At 42.2% G+C, this 23898-nt stretch overlaps 1 long non-coding RNA gene across 2 annotated transcripts in view; it reads right to left on the bottom strand.

Annotated features, from left to right (window-relative positions):
* Positions 1–576: 576 nt before the first annotated feature.
* LOC307218053 overlaps positions 577–23898 on the bottom strand; it is a 47074-nt gene continuing 23752 nt past the window's right edge. The window contains exon 5 of one of the 2 annotated variants that reach the window (XR_013839709.1): positions 577–1359. This is a non-coding gene — a long non-coding RNA (uncharacterized lncRNA). Of the gene's footprint in view, positions 1360–20077; positions 20715–23898 lie in introns of those variants that run through there. The other variant, XR_013839710.1, reaches the window with a different exon arrangement.

Here is a 23898-nt window from a genome sequence, read left to right as displayed (position 1 = left end):
CAACCTCCCCTCCTTCTTAGTGGCAGCAGAGACATTGTTATCTTTTTACACATAAAACCTAAGGTAACTACATTTCTTAATTTTGTATAACATTTCTCTTCTGCTTTTTGGAATTCTCAAATTGGAGTTCTCAAATTGGCTCCCAACAAAATTAACTAAACAACATAACATAGCTTTAATACCAGAATCAGTCTCACCTACAAACATGATAAAAGCAACACAAAGTTAGTGGCATCTATGCAGAAGATACCGTACATTAAAACTTGGTATTCTTTCATATAATTACCGGTACCTTGATCCTGAGTTGCATGCAACCAAGGCACTGCTCATGATTAGTAATGCATGGGTAATAAGAGCTGCACATGGTGGACCCTTTCGGCACATACTCCTGGCCTTATCTTTCTTATAGGGTTGTTTAGAATAGTGAGGGGCAGGGAAATCCATTTGTGTATGCCATTTTGAGACCACCAAACCCAAAAAGAGCAGATACATTCAAAACAAAACAAAAATAATACAGAACAGACACTCATGGCAAAAACCCATTTATCCAGGTGGAACTAAAATGTCTTGGAATTGTTTCCAGAAAGTGCAGATAGTGGACACTTCTTGAATCTTGACAGGAACGTTATTTATGACTTCCCCCCAGCCAAAGCCAGGAAAAGGAGAAAAAATAATCGAAAAAATGAGTGTAGTGAATGATTTATGTTTGAAGATTTTCTTTTGATTTGATTTGAATATATTTGTTAATCTTAGATACTTTGTTGTATCCAGTGCTGTGTGACTGGGTTCTGCTGGTGCAACAGGACTTCTGTTTCCTCTCTTTCACCTACATGCTCCCCAAATCTGTTCTGGAACACCCACACCCCAGGCCTCCAGAGCTCAGAATTGACCTATTGAAGTGAATTTTGAGGGCACAAAAGGACTGGAGGGGACAGAAAAGGAAAAGGAAGTTCCACATGGAAATCTCTTGCACCAGCAGAGTGACAGCATTGGATAGAGCCCCTTATGATGATTATCTGTTTGTACAGCCTGTTTGTTTTCCATATGCACAAGCCCAAATTTCAAAGATGAAACATCCTGGGGCCTTCAGCTCTCCTTCAGCATTACAACACATTTTCATGAGTCTGGCAACTGAATTTGAATTCCGTTATTACAATATTGTCTTAATAGTCTGTATTAAGATGTAGTCTACCAAATGGAGGTATTCAGTCCAAAGTTACCCATTACCCACTCTGGGTTTAACGGAAACTTCTGCTAAGCAGAGTAAGAGCTCAGCTAACCTTCCTTTCAAATTAAGTACCAGAATTTGTTGCCTTGAGGAAAATGTTGACAAGAAAGAGCTTCAGGTTCAGCGTTTATCTGGAGAATAAGGAAGAATGAAAATAGCACAGGTAAACATGCATTATTAAACAAATTTTTATGTAAGGCATATTTCAGAACAGCACCTTGGGTCTACAGATGACCTTGGATATTAGTATCAGCTCTATGAGTGTTTTGCCAAGCGGCACTTCTATTCAAAGCAGAAGAAGATACCTGGGGTTGTATTCAACTAACGTTTACTCAAAATTGACTCACTGAAGTGAACGCACCTAAAAGTTAGTTGAAGGCAACCATATGCTATCTTGAGAGGTTTAAGTACATAAGAACTTAAGATGAACTTTGATGGATCAGACCAATCCACCATTCTATTCTCACAATGGCTAACATCATCATCATTTGCCTGCCCTTCACCCAGGACAGGTCACAACCATTTAAAATACAACATTAAAAGCAATGTAAAATGTATCACAATCACAAGAGAAGTGGGGCTGTTAAAAATATACATCTCAGGTGTCAACAACAACCAGGTTAAAGGGCCTTCAGCATTTGATGAAAACTGTAGAGTGAAGGTGGAAGAGCTACTTCTGTGGAGAGGTAGTGCTACTACTTAGGGGCTGCCACAGAGAGTGTCCCTTCCTGGACCATCACCACTCAAGTTTCTACAGGTGGTAGAACTACCAAGAGGGCCTCCTCTGTTGACATTAACACCCAAGAGTGTCTGCAGGGGAAGAGGCAGTCTTTCCGATATCTGGGGCCTAGATAAAGGCACCCAACAACAATGTAATTTATGTAATTAATTACGTAAGTTACAAAATGTTGCCGCAATGGACAGCAGTACAAATAACATCATTTTTGGTGGAAGACAATCTGCAGCAGAATGGAAACAGCGTTGCATGTGATGAATACAGGGCAGAATGGAAAGTGATGCCTTCTTGCATTCCTAGCTGTAGCTCAGTGGTGGAGCTCATGGTCTGCATTCGAAAGGTCCCTCGGTCAGTCTTTGGTATTTCCAGGTAAGACTGGGAAAGATCCCCATCTGAAATCCCAGAATGCTGCTGTCAGTTAGTATAAACCAGGGTTTCACAAACTTGGGTCTCCAGATGTTTATGGACTACGGTTATCATCCCTGATATCACCATCTTGCTAGCTAGGGATGATGGAAGTTGTAGTCCAAAAACAGCTGGAAACCCTAGTTTTTGAAACCCTGGTGTAGACCATGAAGAGTTAGATTGGTCATTGGTCTGACTTGGTACAAGGTTGCTTCTATGTTCCTCTTTTGGAGCTAAGCTAACATGAGAAACGGGCATGTGAAAAAGAAGCTGAGGAAATGCAAGCTATGAAACTGCGCTCGCATTTCTTGAATTTTGCGATGTGACAGATGAAATGTAACTAGTGTGCCCAGAGACTGGAAGGTCTGTCAATGAAAAAAAGCATATCTTTCATTAAAGTTATCTCTTTTTTCTTGGGTGTCAGCTCTAAATGAGAGAAAGGTTTTTTTCCTTCTCTGATTGTATACATGCCCCTTGATTTATATTCTTTACGGCATTTTTATGAGCTTCTTTAGCACATCATACAGCGTAATAACAGCACAGTAATTGTGTTGGCTCCATGTCCTGGCACTTAATTATAATCCTGTCATTGGCATTTGCCAGCTTGTCTAACAGAATAACCTTGCCATGTGGCTGACATCCAACTTCCAAAAACAAAACAAAAGAGAGAGTTGAGGAATAAAGAAAGTGGGGAAATATACATGTGTTCCTGACAAATAAACCACATGTGCTTGAAGTTTGCGAGGGCACTCCATGAGGACGCAACTTCCTGCAGGCTGCTTGTGCATTTGCTAAGCAGGAATTGTGTTTGACAGCAAGACCCACCTTCAGAGTTCCAGAAAGGTAGAAGGGAGTCAAAACATGTTAAGTAGTCATCAGTTGTTTTCAAGTACCGTTTTGACTTTTAAGGGGCAAAAGCTCATTAGACCCACAAAGATTCAAGGCTGGAGCAAGACAACATTTCAATGTCTATATCTGATACCTTCATGATTTGCTTCAAAAAACTGAGTTCTTTCCCCTTTGCTTTCTGTATATTCAAATGTTTTGAAGACATGTATAGCAAGAGAAACAGCCATAGTTTAAAGTAGGAAGAATGACTTCCAGATTTGAAATTTGTCGGTCTATAAGATGATCCTCTCTCCCCTCATAATCATTTCATCTCCTTTCCTAAGCTAATTTTTAGTAATTGTGTGGTTTCATAACTGCGCTCCTTTGGGCAGAAGGGTGGGATATAAATAATAAAATAATAAAGAAAATAAATGGTAACGACATTGTATAGTTGGGCAAAGATGGTTGGTTCGTAAATGACAGCTCAAGTGTGGCTGTGTGAGGTACTGAAATGGACAAGGAGAAGATGAAAGGGACTTGCAAATACAGTCCAGGCCTCAGCCTTGAAGTGGACAACTGAGGGAGCCCAAAAGGTTAAAAATTAGATGTGCATGTAGAGTGAGAGAAGATGTCATAGGAGAGGGGGGAAATAGTTTGTAAGGCATAGGGAGGAGGGAAAAATCTCTGACATGCACAGTGGCAGGATTTCTGGCAGGCAAGCTTTTGGAATAGGGGTGAAGATGGAAGTAACCACAAGTTAGTGTAAATAATATTTCTACAGCTGTAATTTCCTGGCATTTTTGAGACTGAGTAATCGTGGAAAGCCCTTCACGCATCAAGGTTTGGAAAGGGGCCACAAAAATGAAAGAGCAACTCCCCATTGAGTTCTTACTAGCATGTGTGTCATGGGCTAAGAGTCAGCTTCGGACTTCCGGGTTAGCGCGATCGGTTAATGGCGGATTCCCTCCGAGCTCCGGAGGGAATCGGCTCTGCTGAAGACGGGTCTTACCGCGCCGGCGATGCGGGGACCCTTAGAAACCGCAGGCGCGGAAGCCTGCGGACTTGGTGACTCGGTGGGCACCTTTAAGCGCCCTCCCTGACCCACGAAGAGCCTTTTTAAAGGCTACGGAGAGGGTACGGAGAGTGGCGTGGTGCTGGGAGTAGACCGCTACTTCGGTGGAGCGAAGCCGCGAGCCATGGCCGGAGAGTGCTGACTTTTTTCCCAAAATTTGGATTGGAAAACAAACAACCCGTGAGTAAAATGGAATTTGGACTTCAAAAATTTTTTTTTTTACCTTGGAATTTGGCACGACCGGGGGATGCGCTAAAGGGAAGTCCGCACCCCCCCTACCTACAAATGATTTAAGGCAAGAACCGGAGAACTAAGGTGGAAAGATTATTGTTTTTGTGGTGTTAGACAAAGATATTTCCATGAATTTGACAGAAGAAGTTTTTGTGCTGGAGAGAAAGGGAGGACTCTTGGAAGTGTTCGGGTAAACCCCCCCCCCGAACCCGGGAGCGTCCTGTGCGGGTGCCGGAGGAAAAGAATAAGGAGTTTGACAGCTGTCAAAGGAGCTGTCAAACGGGCGGTTAAAGTTAAGAACTTTGCTACTTAATAACTCTCTGAACTAAAGGTGTTACATTTGAATAGAGGTGGTTGGAAACAAAGTAGTAATAAACAACAAAGTGACGGATTGTTGGAAAAGGACTATTAAGCAATTGGAACCCCCCTAGGGGGAACTAGAGACATTACAATGGCTGCAGAGGGAAAATTACTGGCAGAGATAGAAAAAATGTTTTTTCTCGTGGGAATTTTGCTATGAACAAAGAACTTTTGACCTTGAATTCTAAAACAAACAACTCTGCTGAATGCATAAAGGATTTAACTGATAAAGAATCTGTGGCTGAACCAGAAATGACATCTTTGGAACCGATGGAGAGGAAAGAAGGAGTGGAGAAAGTACAGGCGGAAAATACCAACCAGAAATTTATATTGTCAGAAAAGAAAGAAGAAGATCTTCGGATTATAAATCTGCGAAAGATGAGAAAGATGAAGAAGGAAGTCCCTGGAGTACTTGGAACACTGGAATTTAAAAGAATAAAGAAACATGATTGGGACTTCCTTTTTGAGTATGGGAAAGCAGCTGACCTTTTGCAGCAACTGCTTCTAAATATTTCGGATGGAAGAAAATTTGTTGTGACTGTGACAGAACTCCTTCGAGACCTGAGGACCAACAAAAAGGATTACCAACAAAATCGGCAGAGAGAGACTAACAGAGAGTTGAGGGCCTCGGATGTGAGGAGTCCGGGCTAGGAACTGTTTTTGTGGACATTTGCTTGGGAAGGGATGGAGACCGGGGTAGGGAGGGAGGGGAGAATTGAATTTCAAAATTTTATGATTTTTGTATTTGGCTATTGTGATCTATAATTAGTATAAGAATGGGAGAAATTCATGGAAGGGAAGTTAGGTCGACCTTAGAAAAAGGATTTAATGTTTATAAGAGAATTGGATAAGTTAAATGTGGACAACTAAAAAGAGCTAAGTTTTAAAAACAATAACAATATGTTTAAGATGATAGACAAGAACTTGCTGAACTAATTATTGGAATTGGGACGTATGAAGAGGGGGTGGGGGGAAGTCCGGGAAAGAGGGTAAAGAAAGTAAGGGTATGAAAATGTATATGTGTTGTCTTTGTCTTTTTATGTGTGTGTGTCTTTATAAAATGTAAAAACCCAATAAAAATTTTTATAAAAAAAAAAAAGAAAGAGTCAGCTTCACCGGCTGAACAGCAGCCTGAAGGGGGACTGGAGTGATTCCACCTGCAGCTGATTAGCCTTTAAGGACACAGAGGAGAAGGCACTGATGAGAACCAGCTGGCTCCAGCCTTCTTAAGCAGAGCTTCCAGCAGCAGTCAGAAGCCAAAAACAACATTGGTAGTTCCTGGTACTACCTTGCTGTTTCCTGCTCATCTTGACCCTTGAACCCGTGATCATTGGATTCCCTGACCCCTGGAATTGCTGTTTGCCTGACCCTAAGACTGGACCTGACTTTGGATGCTAATTCAGCCTCCAGGTAAGTACACCTCAGAGTCTCTTCCGGTTGGTTGGCCTCCTGCTCCACTGAGCCCTGCATGTTGTCACTCAGCAACAGGACCAGGACAGTGTGCTTTGCCACTTAAGCAAAGTTTTAAAAACTGGGGAAAGGGGGAGGAGAAAGAGGAAGAGTTGCAGGACATCTATGGCCAGACACAAAAGTCGTGAGGCTCTGCCTCCCCCCCGCCCATGCAACACCCCTAGCAATGCATGCCTGCTGGTATCTATAAACTGAAAAGATATTGCCTTTGAGGGGAAAAATTGTCAAGGAGAAAGGAAAGAAGACAAACAGGGGGAAGCAATATGGAAAGCGAAAGAAAATTTGGCCTAATATATAAGTCCCATGCCCACCATACATCTAGAGCACTATTATGCCCAGCTGTGGAGACTCCCAGGAACTAGAGTTTAAGGGTGTAGGGAATTGCAGTGGTGAGTGATGCACCTGCAACAAACTACAGTCTCCAAGTTTCCTCATGACTATTAAAGTGACTCAATAGTGCTTTCAATGTGTGGTGTGGATATGACCTTAGCCCAGTTAGAACAATTGTGTGTTGGTGGAACCTGAACCAGCCACACAGAACTGTACTCCATATTGCTGTCTCCACAGCAAGAGTCAGTAGGAAGTGGCATGGAATGAAATGAGGGAAAAGTTATGTGAATCCTGCAAGGCCTTGCTCTCTCATTCAAACATTTCCACCAGGCCTGGAAGGCTAGGGTCTGATTGATTCCAGCTATAATATGCAGCTCCAAAGGCTAAGACTGCTGCTGCTGAAAGTATCTAGAGAGCATGTGAGTCGGGCAAGATCTGGCCCCTGGTTGTTTCTATCAAGCCTAGGAGGATAGGGTGAAGACAGCAATTTCTAGTGCTCTTGCTGCAGAAGATGCCAATAATGCTTTTCTTGCGTTTAGGGCTTGCCTTTTAACATCAATGGTTTTGTAAGGATTCAAAATCATGTTTATTTTTTATGACTGTGTCAGAGAAAATTAAAGACAAAGTGCGAGACTGGTTACATTACGCTCAGATTAACGAAGTTTTTAAAAATGACAAAAAGTTAGGGTTCCGGGTGAAGAAATCGAAATTGGAAACAGAACTGTTAGAACCTAAGACTAAGATACTCTCAAGAATGTACAACTTGCTGTTAAAATGGAATACACAAGATGAAATGGTTAAATCGGTTATGATAAAGTGGGCACAGGACATTGGGCACAACATTATGTTTGAGGACTGGGAAAGGTTGTGGACCATTGGGTTGAACTTCACTGCATGTAATGCTTTGAAGGAAAATGTAATGAAAATGATATATAGATGGTACATGACCCCAGTTAAACTTGCCAAAATATACCATTTGTCTGATAATAAATGTTGGAAATGTAAAGAAAATGAAGGAACATTCTTTCACCTCTGGTGGACTTGCCCTAGAGTGAAGGCTTTCTGGGAAATGATATATAATGAGCTGAAAAAGGTATTTAAGTATACCTTCACTAAGAAACCAGAGGCCTTCCTTTTGGGTATTGTCGGCCAGAAGGTGTTAAGGAAGGACCAAACATTTTTTATGTATGCAACAACAGCAGCAAGGATACTTATCGCTAAGCACTGGAAAACCCAAGATCTACCCACACTGGAAGAGTGGCAGATGCAGCGGATAGACTATATGGAATTAGCCGAGATGACTGGCAGAATCCGAGACCTGGGAGAAGACAAGGTTGAAGAAGACTGGAAGAAATTTAAGATTTATTTTAAAAAGCATTGTAATTTGGTTGAATGTTAAGAAGGATGCTAGATCATAAATAATTGACCACCACTAAATTAGATGGAATTAGGACGATAAGTAGATCGAGGAAAATATAAACCATTTGGAGAACGATTAGATTATGTTTAAAAGAATGGGACCTAGGAATATAAATAAGATGATAATTTGCTGGTTAAAATTTAAGACGATGTAAGTGGGAGCGGGAGATGTGAGGGAGTCCAAAGAGGTTTTGAAAATATGTCATGATATATGCTATATTGTTGATTATCTTTGCATTTGTATTTTAAAAAATTTAATAAAAAAAAAAAATATTTTTTATGACTGTGTCAATCTATTTATTTACCGGTAATTGGCACTGTATAATGATGATTTGTTAGTATTCTTGTGAGCCATTTTGCACATATCTTGGGAAAGTGGTCTGTAAATAAAGGGGATGGTGATAATGATGAAGGAATAGGGAAAGAGGCAGGAAATAGTGGGAAGGGAAAGGATCCTAGCAAGTTGTCTTATATTGAGTCATCTTATATTGGTCCATCTAGCTCAGTATTGTCTATATTGAATAGCAGTAGCTCTCCAGGGTTTCAGGAAGGAAAAATTCCCAGCCCTACCTGCATATATTGGGGATTGAACCTGGTGCATGCAAATAGGTGCTCTACCATTAAGCTATAGCTCTTCTTCTTTTCCCGAACAATCTTCGCTACTTCAGAAAGTTCAATCTTGAATATTAAGAAAGCTGAAATCCTGCCCTCGGCACCAAAGTTCTCTGGGACTTAATGCATGCAGAATGAATATGTAAAATGTCTGTAGTGCTGCCAGGAATGAGATCACTTAAAGTGCTTTCTTCCTGATTTTGGCTATTCTAAAGACCAGGGTGAGGGTCTTGAAGATAAGAGGTAACAGAATGATAATCAGCAATATTGGAATACCAGCTTTTGGTTTGAAGTGACACCTATTCAATAACTCCTGCTTTGACCAGGGACAGGGAAGAAATATATTTCCATCAACATTTGAAGGTGAACATCCCGAAACAATATGCAAACTGATACACAAGAGTGAAATTCAAACTTCTCTAAATTTTGCAATACAGTTCTCCAACCAAGTACAAAAATGTGTATACTAGTGTAAAGTGTGTATTGAGATGCATATATTGGTAAAAATAGCAGGCAAAGATGCATTATATTAGGGAAATTACTTTGTGAAAATACGCATAGTAGGAGAAATTCACACTAGAATACTGGTGAATTTTCATGAGGACATTTTTTTAAAAAAAACAAGCTGATGTCAAAGTTTGGAGAACTGAACATGAGATTAGAAAAATGAGAAACAAAGAAACTGAAATTGATATTTTTACCCATCCTTAGTTTAAAGGTAAAGGGACCCCTGACTGTTAGGTCCAGTCAAGGACGACTCTGAGGTTTCATGCTCATCTCACTCTATAGGCCGAGGGAGCCGGCATTTGTCTGCAGACAGCTTCTGGGGCATGTGGACAGCATGACTAAGCTGCTTCTGGCAAAACCAGAGCAGTTCACGGAAACGCCGTTTACCTTCCCTCCAAAGCGGTACCTATTTATCTATTTGCACTTTGACGCGCTTTCGAACTTCAAGGTGGGCTGGAGCAGAGACTGAGCAACGGCAGCTCACCCCATCGGGATTCGAACTGCCGACCTTCCAATCAGCAAGCCCTAGGCTTAGTGGTTTAGACCACAGCGCCATCTTAGAGAGATGCTGAAACTCTTGAATAAAAACTGGAATTGAATTAACAGTGTCTGCCGTTCCCCTCTGTTGCTGCTGTTGTAGCTGCTGCTGTTTTGATTTTATAAAAAAATAATACAAAGTTAGTTCCTTCTTTTCCCAAGTAGCTAAAATATTTGAGTCAACCTACAGATTGGATGGGCTGCAAAGATGAGAAACCCCCACAGTGAAGTGATAAGACCCAATCAACACTCTTGAGCACAACAGAAAGATGAAGGGTTTGTTTTTCCTCTTTCTGCGTAAAGGGGGGGAAAAACATCAAGGAACAAAATCACTTTGTAAAAAAAATCAAACTTGTCATATACTCGAGATCTAAGGGAAAAGTGCAGATAGAGAAAAGGGCAGGTTGCATCATTGGCGGGCGCAGTCTGTGCCATTTGTGTATGGGAGGGCTAAGAAGGGCTGCCCTCTTGGGCTTGCTTTGTAGCTATTGTGCATCGTATAATCAAGGTCCGTGGAGTTCGAGGGAAGGGTTGTCCCACTGTAACAAGGACATGTGCGATGCTGCAGACAATATGCTCTGCATTTAACGTTTGCTGCCATAGGCATTCCAAGTTATTTCCACCATCGCATCATGCTAATGTAAAGGAACTATTTGGAAACAACAGAAAGCCAGCTCGCCCAATATCATGATACAGTGCAGTCACAATAATGACAGCTCTTAAAATAATAATGCAGTGGAGCCAGAGCAGCAGTTCAGTGGGTAGAGGTAGTATCATACAGTCCAGATAACATGTTCAGAGAATCTTAGGCTGCAATCTTATACTTGCACTTACCTAGGAACAAGTCCTATCAAACTCAGAGGGAATTATTTCTGAGTGCAAATCTATTTGGCATTAACCTGCATCCAAAATGGCCATTCTGCCTCATACTCATCTCCTCTGCTTTGGCAGGAGGAGGATGTGATTCAGCTGCACCACCTTAGAATACAGGTAAAGGATCTCATTTCTCAATGTTAAACAATAACCCCTCCAAGCAGAAATCCAGCATAGCAGGCAAGCGGGCTGCCTAGAACATTTATCTCTGTTGTACTACCATATCTGAAGTGTGCAGGGACACAGAAAACTATACCCAGAACAAACTTAGTTGGTCTCTAAGGTGCTACTGGACAATTTTTTAATTTATTTCGACTGTGTCAGACCAACACGGCTACCTACCTGAATCTCTGTTGTACTAGTTTCCCATTTGCAGGGACATAGTTTCTTTCTTTGTTTTACATGTGGAACATTCAGAAGTAGTTTTCCCATCTATAAGTAGTGCAGTCTACCCACCCAGCATTCTTACAACAGTCTGTAAAGTATGGCTACGTCAGCATCAGGGATCATTGGGCATCAACTAATGCCCACAACCCTGCAAGGAAACCAATGCCAACCCCCAGAGGCTCCTGGCATCTTCCACTTGCCTCACACTGTCTCTCTACGGCCAAAAGGAGAGTGAAAGCAATGGGCAACAGTGGCAGCTGTGAGTCAGATACAGAGCAGAGCACTGAAGGCATCTTGCCCAAGAACCCACCCACCAAAAAATCTGGAGTGAGATCTGAATGTAGAGTATTATTGTGAGAGGCATTGGGGGTGAGGCTAGGAAATAATGGTGTGTGTTTTTGTAGGCCGCTTGCAAGTTCAAAGCCAAGGTTAAATTTGAACCAGGGACTTTCTGGATCAGTTTATAGCAACCATACCACACCATCTTTGGGTGTGTCTGAGTGCAATAAATCACCCTCTAACAAATAGGACAATGTTACATTTACCTGTCTGAAGATACCCCATACTTTAAAGGTACTTATGTGAATTCCTTAGCAGAGACAGCAACAGTGCAGTTGATGCACTGCTGGCAATGGATTAATCTTTCATTCCTGATCACTGTTCCCTCCAGCTGGATGGTTTTTAAGCAAAGAGAGAAGGTGGTTCTGGAGCTGCCATTGCCCACACTGTTACTATTTTGGAGTAAAAAGGGGCATTAGTTTGCAGGTTGATGACACGACTCAATAGCAGAAGCAAAGACCCTCTGGAACTGCTAAGACTAGGCAGGTTCAGTGCACCAAGATGCAAAGCAAAGAGGCTTAGGAAAGTGTCATGATCCTAGTGGGCCACATGTCAGTACTGATTACCTGGTGTGTGTGCTTGCCTCTTTTTCTCTTGTGCCTTTAATAGCTTCATGACAGGCAGAAATTCAACAGGAATGCCTCCATCATTGCATATTCCTCTTGGGAATGCTGCATCTGTTAGCTTTCTGACTCAGAAGGTAAAACAGGCATGCAGGCACCACTACTACTACTAGTAGTAGTTTTCAACACACTGTTGAGTCCAAAAATGTAACTGAGAATTTTTCTGCTGCTGTTCTCATTTAAGAACTGAAACAACAAGAGCTGTTAAAACACAGAAAACTCCCTCAGTTGCTGTGATAACATGATCTAAACCACTTCATCGTATGTATTCTGAATTGTTAGTACCTGTCAACTTGCAACTTAGCAAAAAAGGAGTCTAGGATCGTATTGAGGTTTTGTTGTTGTTTTTCTGTGGTGAAATCCCTCTGCATTTCATTTTATGATTGTATACTGGAATTTTATTTAGAAAGTTCGGCAAAGTGTAAGACATATGGAAACCACACAACTCGAGTTGATATGCCAGTTCTCTTCTCAGACAAGAGATGAGACAAGGCAATTGATCAGAAAGGCTGCATCTGTTCTGAGTTGGCTCTAGTGAGTTTCACACTGCATCTAAGAGACTTAATGTGACTAGGAACTTTCCATTTCCAGGCATGAGTATGATCATGTTACTCAGTAGTTAAGCTCAGTATTAGGGTATCTTGTAAACAGTGTCTACTGATAGTTGGCCAGTTCTGTGGCCATTTTCAGGAGATTCCTTCCATGCAATTGTAACTGTGTGGAGGGTAAAATTGGGTGTTCGTCACCTACTGACCCCACCCCTGGTGTTCATCCCTCTCAGGACTCCTCCCCACCCACAAGCTCCAGGATCCCTGATTTCTTTTATTTACATGCATTTCTCCAAAGTACAGTGGTGGTGGTTGTTGTTGGTGTTATTTAGTCATTTAGTCGTGTCCGACTCTTCGTGACCCCATGGACCAGAGCACGCCAGGCACTCCTGTCTTCCACTGCCTCCTGCAGTTTGGTCAGACTCATGTTTGTAGCTTCGAGAACACTGTCCAACCATCTCGTCCTCTGTCATCCCCTTCTCCTTGTGCCCTCAATCTTTCCCAACATCAGGGTCGTTTTTAGAGAGTCTTCTCTTCTCATGAGGTGGCCAAAGTATTGGAGCCTCAGCTTCACAATCTGTCCTTCCAGTGAGCACTCAGGGCTGATTTCCTTCAGAATGGAGAGGTTTGATCTTCTTGCAGTCCATGGGACTCTCAAGAGTCTCCTCCAGCGCCATAATTCAAAAGCATCAATTCTTCGGCGATCAGCCTTCTTTATGGTTCAGCTCTCACTTCCATACATCACTACTGGGAAAACCATAGCTTTAACTATACGGACCTTTGTTGGCAAGGTGATGTCTCGGCTTTTTTTTTTTTTTTAAGTACAGTGGTACCTCAGGTTAAGTATTTAATTCGTTCCGGAGGTCCGTTCTTAACCTGAAATTGTTCTTAACCTGAAGCACCACTTTAACTAATGGGGCCTCCTGCTGCTGCCGCGTTGCCGCAGCCCGATTTCTGTTCTCATCCTGAAGCAAAGGTCTTAACGTGAAGCACTATTTCTGGGTTAGCGGAGTCTGTAACCTGAAGTGTATGTAACCTGAAGCGTATGTAACCCGAGGTACCACTGTATGGATGTTTGAGGCAGGGGGTAGCAGGGGATGTGGAGGTCTGGTTGATCTCTCCCTTCAATGATTATGGAGAGCAGCAAGGGTAATCTCATCCTAGGCAGAGAAGTATGTTCTGCAGAGTTGGAATGGCTTGAGCACAATTCGGGAGGAAAGAGGCGGCAGATGCAGCAAAAGGGAAAGGTGTTAGGAAGGAGTTGCTCCATTGCAAAATTTAATAAACCTCAGATTGAGGAAGAATTTCCATTAGCAACCAGAATATGAACTGTATGGTTGTTATATATCATTGCTTTTTGTTAATATCATCATCCAGCAAATTACATCAGGGAAAGACAAAAGCCTGTTTAATAAAATATAGCAATTCTGGTGTCTACATCAATTTTCTATACATGCTATTTCCTTTATTACCTTTCCTTTCTACTGGTATCATTAATTAGGGCATCTATTGAAAGCAGTTTGCATTAGGTTTTTTAGTACAGAAATGTTCATCATAACGTTTTGTTTGATCCTTTAGAAATTCAGATATCTCTTAATTTTCTAAAAACCTCATTTAATGTGATGGAAAATACCTAGCCACCAAAGATTGACTCTCCCCCACCCCACTCCAGTTGGTTGCTAGTGAGACTGACATTTCTGTATGACTCATGTGTAAAACTGAACATCATTTGGATGTAACCAAAAATAAAATAAAAAGTGCAGTACAGATCCCCTCAAAAATTAGTTTGTGTGTAGGAGATATAAGTCTTTGAGCTTGTTTTAATTAAAATTGCACTTAAAATTGCAAGTATGATCTCTGCAAGTGTGTGATGTGTAGTAATAGGATCAATATCAAAACTCTGGGGAATGTTTTGTACAGGATGTGAACTTTTATAGATCACCAAAGGACATATGATCTGGTCATGCCCTATAGTGGAGAGCCAGTGTGGTGTAGTGGTTAAGAGCGGTAGTCTCGTAATCTGGGGAACCGGGTTCGCGTCTCCGCTCCTCCACATGCAGCTGCTGGGTGACCTTGGCTAGTCACACTTTTCTGAAGTCTCTCAGCCCCACTCACCTCACAGAGTGTTTCTTGTGGGGGAGAAGGGAAAGGAGAATGTTAGCCACTTTGAGACTCCTTTGGGTAGTGATAAAGCAGGATATCAAATCCAAACTCTGCTTCTTCTCTTCTATTCTGGGCAGAGGTCATTGCCAATATTAAATTTCTCAGATGCCCATGCTATACTCAATTATATTCCAGCGCTGTGGGCCTTGATGGAGGGGCAACATAACTGGACTCTGCGTGGCCTGTTGCTGGCCAAATGGTTGGTCTTACTACACTGGAAGAAACATTTGTCCCAGCCGGTTGCTCAGTGGTATCTCCTTTTGCAGCATATGAAAAAAGATGCTTTTAGCAGGCAGCACTAAGAGTAAACACCATGGCATTGGGGATAACTACTTAGAATGATAGAATTTGAAGGGACCATGAGGACAATGGGATAGCTATGTTGGTAAGGGTAAGGGTAAAGGGACCCCTGACCATTAGGTCCAGTCGTGTACAACTCTGGGGTTGTGGCGCTCATCTCGCTTTACTGGCCGAGGGAGCCGGCGTACAACTTCCAGGACATGTGGCCAGCATGACTAAGCCGCTTCTGGCAAATCAGAGCAGCACACAGAAACGCCGTTTACCTTCCTGCCAGAGCGGTATCTATTTATTTACTTGCACTTTGATATGCTTTCGAAATGCTAGGTTGGCAGGGGCAGGGACTGAGCAACGGGAACTCACCCCATCGCAGGGATTTGAACTGCCAACCTTCTGATCGGCAAGTCCTAGGCTCTGTGGTTTAACCTACAGTGCCACCCGTGTCCCTAGGAGACTCTTAATCTCAGGGTCATGGGTTTGAGCCCCACATGGGGCAAAAAGATCCCAGCATTGCAGGAGGGGTAGACCCTTGTGATCCCTCCCAACTCTGTGATTCTATGATCTTCTAGTCCAGCCTGAAATGCAGGAATATTTTGCCCACCGTGGGGCTCAAACCCACGACCCTGAGGCAGAGAGTCTCATGCTCTACCATCTGAACTATCCCAGTTTGCATAAAGTATATGCTCAGTGAGCTCTGCTGGAGCCTATCTCCTCCCTTTTTTCCTTCTATCTCCCTCCCCCCACCAAACTCCCTTCCCCCTTTTAGTGTTGTTTGCACCGTATTTACTCTGTGATACTGCACAACAAATTGATGGCCATTGCTGGTCTTTCTCTTTCCTTTTATTGTTTTTATTCGTAGACCGTATTGTAAAGGAAGAACAATCAACAACATAAATAAATGAACAAAAGGGACTGACAGATTGGGTTGGGGGGCTTTATTTATGAGTAACATCTCCATGAAGCCACATGGGAGACTACCCTCAAAGCTTGGGGCAGAATCTTCATTTCAAAGCGGGGTCATCTGAAACGCCAGAAAATATTAAGCAGGCTTGATGGGACCACAAGATTTGCCAAACTTAAAAAAAAATAAAAAATAAAAATTAGGGAGGGAAAACCCCAAAGGGTAAGACCCCAAAACAGGCCAATGAGAACTTGGTGACTACAGAATGCTAATGGACTGAAAAAAAAGGGTAGGAGAAGGAATAGAATGAAGTACCCTGGGAAAGAGGATGGTTGGTTGATCAGGAACAAGAACAAAGATATGGATTTGGATAGATGAATGCTTTTAGCATTCTTGTGCATTTTTAAAAGTTTGCTCTATGGTTTTCTAAGTTTATTTTGGAAAACTTCCTTTAAAAAATAACAATATTATGCACAGACAGTGTGGTGTAGTGGTTCATGTTTTGGTCTAGGACCTGGGAGAGCAGGCTTCACATTCCCACTCATTCATGAAGCTCATTGAGTGACCTTGGCCAGTCAAACCCTCTCAGCTTAACCTACGTTGCAGGTTTGGTATGAGGATAAAATGGGAAGAACTATGTTTCCGCCTTCGTCTTCTTAGGGGAAAGGTGGAGGAATTGGAAGATGTAGGAGTTACACTTTAAAAGAATTCTTTAAACAGATTTTAAACTGCAACTTTTTTTAAACAAAAACTGGGGTCCACTATTATTATTTTTGAAAGCCTTCCTTAAACTTCATACTGAGCATTTCATTCACAACATGTACCAAGTTAAGATGACTCCAAGGACCCAGAATAATGACTATCCAGTCCTTTGTCAGACACACATTTCCTGCTCTGCTCTGAACCATATCATACATTTTTGGAGTTACTGTATTCTGGGTCACTGGCCAATGAGTTCTGTAGACCTGATGGTATATTTAGAATGCACAAACCGGTGCGGATCTCTCATGAATAATGCATTGGGCAGTTATCACACATCAGCAATCACTGCAGAGGCCGCTACTCCATTTCCAAGGTGTATTCACGTTATGCCTTCGCAAGCCAGGCAAGCGAGCCAGAGCTAGCTAGGAGAATGTTTCTGCCTCTCAATGAAACAGATTTTTAAAGGAGATATCAGGGCTGAAAAGGAGCTCTTGAGTCAACTTTAATGACCTGCCTGTAGCTGCCTCCAGGGCCCTAGAGGAGTGAGTTGCGTGAATAAAACTGACACGATCAGCTCTCCTGTGATGCCAGGTGGGGCATGGTGGATGGTGTGTTCTGGAGCATAGCAGAGCTGAGAAGCAGCAGTTCTCATTTCCAGTGGGAAGAGGGAAGGCCTGGGGTGTCAATGGGAGCTTCCCTCCTGCTGCGAATGGCACGTGTAGTAGGAAAATTTTCAATGGGACTCCATTAAACAGTTCAGATCCAGCTCTCACACAGCCCTCCTGCACCATCCCTCTTTCTCTCTCTCTCTGCAGAGATGTTCTACCACTGAGCTAAAGCACTCCTCCAAGCTCCTTCTCCCCATAGGTAAAGCATATCAGGTGCCACTTTAATCAAATTGAGGAAGTGAATGCTTTTGTTTTTTTATGATTGCTGCTGTTATGTTTTACAGTGGCTGCTCTTAAGTTTTATAGCTGCCATTTCAATGTTTTACATGCTTTTTTGTTTTGTTGTTCAGCATACTTTTGCAGTTTGTCATACTTGCTTTCATTTTGGTAAGCTGCTTTGCTAGGTGGAAAATAGGAGGGTGAGGGTGATTGGAATACAACTGCTGCCTTGTTGCTCAGAGAAGGGCTTTTCATACCCCCCCCCTTGCCCTTGCAGCCCCCAGTATTTCCCTCAAATGTGAATCCAAACAGTTGGAGGATAAAGTTACCGTGGTTTTATCTTTATACTCCCTTCAAGCTTATTTCATGTTTCACTTGTCCTGGTATTTTATGTGTAAATGTGTTTGTAAACATTTATTATACTGGATGATAGCAAGTAGGTGCTTTCAGCGATGTGACATTTACACCTACTTAGAACTTATTAGATATTTTCATAAAAGTGATGATGAATGTCAAACCATGACATCTTGTATTTTGCATATCATTTAAGTTCCCTTTTGTTGCCTGTGAACACAGTACCTCTCTCACATCTGTTTGGAGATGGAAGAGCTAGAATTCTTTATTTAAATGGATAATCATCCCTGTAGCTTCCCGGATGCATGTTCAGTTGCAATTATTCTCAAAGTGTACAGCACAACGCTATGCACCTTCACTCCAAAGGAAAGTTCATTGAGTTACATGGGGCTGATTACAAAGTAGGAGTGCACAGGAATCTTAGAAGGAAAGGAGGGGAACATTTTTTCAGTCCAAGGACCAACTTTCTTTCTGAGCAGCCTTCCAGGTGCTGCAGATATTAAGATTGTGCAGTTTGAAGTGACCGGAAGCATAAGAACTGACTACTTCCTATTGGAAGTAATCATTGTCCAGGCCCATAAAAGTAGTATTGAAACTTTTATTTGCAAAACTCTTTAAAAACAGAACATAAGTGTAATGGTTCTAGGGGGTTGCTCATGCATAAGTTGCCGCCACTCTTGGCTTGGTTGCCTGGTTGAACCCTTTCTGTCTGGACAGCCCTTCACTTCGTGGCTGTCTCAGTCGCTGGCAGAATCCGTCAGTGGGCGTTTCTTAAACTTCTTCCAGCAAAAAAGTTCTTTGACGCCAAGTCTCCTCCTACTCTCCCTGCATGGAAGTCTTCTGTGCAGGGAGGGTGTAGGCAGCGGAGTACCCGTGCTCTCCCCACTAGTCTCCAGTGAAGAGTCCTGGAGCCTTTTCTCCGATCCCCCCATCTGCCCCCCTTTCCCTCCTGGTGTTACATTGATTTCCTTCCCCAGCAGATGGGCTGCCTCTCTCACTGCTGGGACCCTCTCCAGCATCGCTCTGGAGCCTTCCCTCCGCCTCTGGCTCTGATGGCAGTTCCCTGACAATAAGCAACAAAGATCCATCCAAAAAATATCCATACAATATCTTGTACTGTCCAGCACAGGCTTACAAAATATGAAATAATCCAAACAGACCTAAAAGCAGAGGTCTCTGTCTCCCCACACTCTGCATTTGAGCCTCCATTGAAAGGGGAAGGATTTTGTCTGTGTGCCCAGATGGCTGACAGACCATAGAACTTCTCACTTGGGGCTGTGGAGCGCTAACCCATATTTGATGTGGTCATATGGGGATCCTTAACCCAGGATTTACCCTGATGAAGTTATCAGCCAGCAACTGAGTTGGCAGATCTCCGATACTTGCCCAGTGCCCCTAAGCCAAACCTTCTTACATCTGTAATCCATAGAGTTGTAGCCATTTCAACCCCCAAAATGATGTCATGTCACTTATTGCTTCCGATGCTCCTCCCCCAGTGACCTGAGGCCAACTGCACCTGAGCCCACAAGTGATGCACTTCAGAAGTCTGTCATCTCAAGGGCCTCATTCTGTAGAACTATACACTGACTCCAATATAGAAAACAGAAATCTTATGTAAATACTGTGTGCGCAGATGTCACACACCACCCCCCGACTGCAATATTACTGGGAAAGATACAGACTAGGCAGAGGAAATGATTAGAGGATGTCAAAGGCAGTGGTACATGGAGGGACTTCAGAAAGTAGGATAGTTGAGCTTACAAAGGAGAGATGAATGGGAGGGGATGATGAATGTCACAAACTTATATCTGACACGGTGGCAAAACCTTCATGAAATGCATGGAGGAAACTTTTATGTTCACACCAAGCAGACAGCACTTCATTTTATCAAAATCTTGTAAAGAAAGTGGGCGGAAAAGGGCAGGGGAAGAGAAGGAAGCTTCCTGAAGCTACAAAAGTGTTGAATGAAAATTCAGGGCTGAATTGCCATTTGCATTATTTGAAGTAGCAATTTCAAGGAGTTTGAAAGATTATGCTCAAATTATTTCTGGAGGTGATTGGAAGGTGCGATAGAGCTGAGGGAGTCTTTCCCTACTGGTAGATCAGTCAGGCTAAACCTAGGTTGTCCAGCTGCCGGGCAGGAGCAGTTTTTATTTTATTTTATTATTTGCAATTTAAAAAAAATCAAATCTATAACTGACAACATCAAGCAAAAATACCATGGCAGCGAACAGCAAAAATCAACAATAAAATTAGACTGACAAAAAAGTAGTACAAAATGCATCACTTTTTTTTTCTCTGTAGGGAAGAAAGGAACTCAGAGAATACAGACTTAAACTAACCTCCGTGTTCACAAGACTTGGCTAAGCAACTGTGCAGTCTTAACACATGGAGACAACTTTAGCGAGAAAACTCCAGAGTGTGGAGTGATGGAGGAGGAGGTGGGCCGCCGGGTCTGAAGTGGAGGGCAGTGGCACATCAGGGGATGGTTCCCTGCATAAGAGGCAGCTGCCAGATGCTGGGCAACAGAGCTGCTTGGAGCAGTACAGTAAAAGGAGTTTGGAGGGAGACGGTGTTTGCAGGGGATTAATTAAAACGACCCCCTCCAAATCTATTATTTGTCCCATTGTGAGAACATAATGAGTATGCTTGGTATACACAATGGGTACACACAACATCGGTATGTTTTTCCCTCCTCCATAAGCATGAAGGAAGGCATTGAGTTTCCAGAGTAATAGCCGACCACTGTATCCATCTGCTATAAGTGGATGAAATCTCAGGTCTTCCTGTAGAAGAGGAACAATAGTTGCTGAGCTCATTACTGTTAGTTTACTCATGTTATCTGATTTGTAACCAGCCACTTCCAATGGCTTTTGAAACGCAGCACAATTACTTCCTAGGAAATCTGTTATTAAAAACAGAACACAAGAGTATGATTTTTTTATTATTAGTTTTTTTAAAAAAAAAAAACAAACAAACCCCTTAGATAAAACTGCAGACAATAAACAAAGAAGTCAGGAGATGAACTGCAGCAGGACTTGCCTGGCCTGAATCTTCCAACATTCAGCTCATTGGATGACCCTGAATTCTATCATTATGAGGGAAGGAGAAAAATGTATTTGAATCTACTTTCTTCACATCTTTCATAATTTAATGCACCTCTTGCTCACTTTTCTTTCTAAATTAAAAAGCTCCAACTGTTGCAAGCTTTCCTCGTAGGAGAGCAGTTCCAGCCCTTTGATGAATCTTGTCCACCTCTACAATGTCCTCCTTGAGATCCAGAGACCAGACCTGTACACAGTATTCCAAGTGTGTTCAGATCATAGATTTGCATAAAAGCTTTGTGATATTGGCAGTTTTATTTTTAATCTTTCCTAATGATCCCTAACATGGAATTTGCCTTTCTCATAGCCACCATACACACTGTTGATGTTTTCACTGAGTGGGAAGGTGAAGGTTAGCCCTTTTTTCTGACAAATAACGCTCCCGAAAGCTGCTTTTTGGTACTTAAATGGCATTCTTCCAGGTTGAATAGCATGGGGAGGGTTAACCCCACCCTCCCAGTTGTGATATCCCCATCACCTTTTTAAAAACAAAAACGAAGAATCCACATTTGTGAGAGATCACTTATTTCTCATAACGTCCAGTTCAGCCTTTTTATAAAAAGGCATAAAGGAAGAAATTAGCAAGTTGGTACTTACCAGGAAGAAATTAGTAAGAAAGTACTTGGGGAAATGAAGTGGCATGACAGTGAAATGCAATGTGAAAGGACTGGAGATGGAGAAACTATTTAAATGCTAAAAAGGAAGGGTGGGCAGAATAAAGGTCTACGCTTAGAGTCTTGTCCATGGACAAAGGCAGGGAAGATCTCCAGCTGCCAAATGGCCATAAGAGGCACTATTGTATTCTTCCTGCAAGAATCAACATAAAGGCAACAAGAGGTAAACGAAGAAAGCAAGAAGAATTGTGTTGCTGCCAGGTGACGATCAGGGCCACCATCTCCACAGTGGATAGAGGCTGTGTACACACCAGAGTGCTAGTGCCCACATCATTGCACAGATCCCATTTTCCCATGTGCACTTTTGTGCACATCTGTCCACACACGAGCATTTTTGAAAGAACTGTATCTCAGTGTTTCTCATCCACATTAGCAGGCAGTTGGGGATGGGAGACATTTGCACTATTTGATATCCCACTTTATCACTACCCGAAGGAGTCTCAAAGGGACTAACATTCTCCTTTCCCTTCATCCCCCACAACAAACACTCTGTGAGGTGAGTGGGGCTGAGAGACTTCAGAGAAGTGTGACTAGCCCAAGGTCACCCAGCAGCTGCATGTGGAGGAGCGGGGAATCGAACCCAGTTTGCCAGATTACAAGTCTACCGCTCTTAACCACTACACCACACTGGCTTCCATCCAAATAAGGATTCCAATCACCATCCCTGACCTCTGGAAAGCTGAGGCCCATTGTGGGCATGCATGCAGGTATTTTTTTTAGGCATGGGTCAATTATGTTTGTGACACAAGTTTCCAATATACCAAACTCGCACAGAACAGTGGGTTAAGAAGTGTGTGTGCTGTGCTGTGCCTTTTCCCACCAGCAGTCCACCAACGAGCTCCTCACCAATGAGAGTAAAGCAGGCATGACCAAACTTGGCCATCCAGCTGTTTTGGAACTACAATTCCCATCATCCCTGACCACTGGTCCTGTTAGCTAGGGATGATGGGAGTTGTAGTCCCAAAACAGCTGGAGGGCCAAGTTTGGCCATGCCTGATATTTTTATTTTATTTTATATTTATTAAAAGTTTTTTAGTTACAACACACAAAACAAAACATACAAAATTATCACTTTTTATAACATATTTTCTTGTCCTCTTTGGACTTCCTCACATCTCCCGATCCTACGTTCCAAATTTATAAAAATTAATCCAGCAATTTATCAGCTTGTCCCACCTTGCAATCTAATTTTCCAATGTTATATCTTAAATTTTAGATATATTCATTTCACACTTCAAAACATTAAACTTAGCCTAATAGTTATCTAAAAATTTGATTTTTTCTTGAGTTTAACTTATCTTCATAATTCACCTCATCCATTTCGATGGTGCCAAATTGTTTATGATCAAGCATCCTGCTTAACATTCATACAATTTACAATATTTTTGCAAATAAATCTTAATTTTTTTCCAGTCTTCTTCCACCATCTCCTCTCCCAGGTCTCGGATTCTGCCCGTCATCTCGGCCAGTTCCATATAGTCTATCAGTTGCATCTGCCACTCTTCCAGTGTGGGTAGATCTTGAGTTTTCCAATGCTTGGCAACGAGTATCCTTGCTGCTGTTGTTGCATACATAAAAAATGTTCGATCCTTCTTTACAATTCCCATCATCCCTGACCACTGGTCCTGTTAGCTAGGGATGATGGGAGTTGTAGTCCCAAAACAGCTGGAGGGCCAAGTTTGGCCATGCCTGATAAGGGGTGTGGTGATCAATGGTACCAAGCAAAATGTCACAGCACATGTTAAAAACAATATAAAATGCCCACGCAATGTGCTTCAACATGTCTGCTGTTGGATAACATTTTATGTTGGGTTTTTCCCCTTATCACATTATCCACATTTGGGGGGCGGGGTGTCATCAAGCTGCAGACCTTTTCTATATACACACACTACAAATTACACATTATTTGTAAGCATTTTCTCACATCCCGTTGGGAAATGTGTTAAGCCCACAAAAATAAGCACAACAGAAGCATTCTGTTAGAAGTTTGACAAGCTTTCTAAGTGCAATCAGTGGTGAAGCTATGCATTCAAGAATAATAGCATTATCGTAAACATCTGTTTCAACACAGCAGTATGAGCATGATCATACAATATATGTGGATATGACTGATATGGGAAAATTTGATTATAAACTCTGCTGTGAAATTATACAGTGACTACTCTAATATGCTCAGCTGCAGATGTAAACAGTACAGACAATGTTCCTTTGCATATTCCTTCAATTTAGCAGCAATTTACAGAATTAGCCATTTTCATGTAATCATTTTAAAATTATATTTAACAAAGCTCTTTCATTTCTTTTCTTACTC

This window comes from Podarcis cretensis, assembly GCF_951804945.1.
Source record: "Podarcis cretensis genome assembly, chromosome: 6".
Lineage (NCBI taxonomy): Eukaryota > Metazoa > Chordata > Lepidosauria > Squamata > Lacertidae > Podarcis > Podarcis cretensis.
Note: the sequence above shows the minus strand (reverse complement) of the source record. Positions and strands in the feature narration are given on the sequence as shown.